This window comes from Orycteropus afer, unplaced genomic scaffold, assembly GCF_000298275.1.
Source record: "Orycteropus afer afer isolate SDZICR_OR568_19922 unplaced genomic scaffold, OryAfe1.0 scaffold00136, whole genome shotgun sequence".
Taxonomy (NCBI): Eukaryota; Metazoa; Chordata; class Mammalia; order Tubulidentata; family Orycteropodidae; genus Orycteropus; species Orycteropus afer.
In genome coordinates this window covers 2,118,330-2,119,448 of record NW_006921723.1, presented here as the reverse complement: position 1 = coordinate 2,119,448, position 1,119 = coordinate 2,118,330, and the positions used below count along the sequence as shown (strand labels likewise).

Sequence of the window (1,119 nt, the reverse complement as noted above, 5' to 3'; positions counted from 1 at the left end):
TAAAAAAAAAAAAAAAAAGCTTGCAAGCAGCCATCTAAGATACAATTATTGGTCTCTCTTCATCCAGAGCAAAGAATGAAGAAAACCAAAGATGTATGGAAACAATTAGTCCTAGGGACTAATGGACCATGTGAACCTCAGCCTATATGACCATGAGACCAGAACTAAATGGTGCCCAGCTACCACTGTCAACTATTCGAAAGGGATCAGTACAGGAGATCCTGGATACAGTGGGAGAAAAATGTGGAACAAAACTCAAAATCATAAAATATATCAAGTTTACTGGTCTAACAGAGACTGGTGAAACTCCAGGGACTATGGCCCCTAGTCACCCTTTGGGCCTGGAATTGAACTCACTCCTGTGGCTTAACTTCCAGCCAAACATTAGACAGGCCTAGGAGGTGAAAAGATTGAAGTTGTCAAAGATTTCATTTTACTTGGATCCACAATCAACACCCACGGAAGCAGCAGTCAAGAAATCAGATGTCATATAGCACTGGGAAAATCCTCTGTGAGGGACATCTTTAAGTGTTGAAGAGTAAAGATATTACTTTGAAGACTAAGGTGTGCCTAACCCAAGCTATGGTATTTTCAACTGTCTCACATGCATGTGAAAGTTGGACAATGAATAAGGAAGACCAAAGAATTTATGCCTTTGAATTGTGGTGTTGGTGAAGAATACTGAAAGTACCATGGACTGCCAGAAGAATGAACAAATCTGTCCTAGGAAAAGTGCAATTGGAATGTTCCTTAAGAATGAGAATGGCCAGACTATCTCACCTACTTTGGCCATGTGGTCAGAAGGGACCGTTCCCTGGAGAAGGATACCATGCTCGGTTTCTCCATCAGAGAAAAAGAGGAAGGCCCTCAATAAGCTGGATCGACACAGTGGCTACAATGATGGGCTCAAGCATAACAAGTATTGTGGGGATGGCACAGGACTGGGCTGTGTTTCATTCTGTTGTCCACGGGGTCACTAGGAGTCAGAGTGGATGGCACCTAACAATAACAACATGAAGTGAACAATTCCCCAGGAAGATACACTCCTTGCAGTGATAAACCATGGGAGATCAGAAGGGCAGCATTTGTACAGAGAGAAAGCTTAGGGGGCAGGAATGC

The 1,119-nt window shown here is 43.0% G+C and overlaps 1 protein-coding gene across 1 annotated transcript in view; it reads right to left on the bottom strand.

Moving 5' to 3' along the window:
- SLC5A5 (solute carrier family 5 member 5) overlaps positions 1-1,119 on the bottom strand; it is a 57,838-nt gene that overhangs the window by 48,963 nt on the left and 7,756 nt on the right. The window lies entirely within an intron of this gene.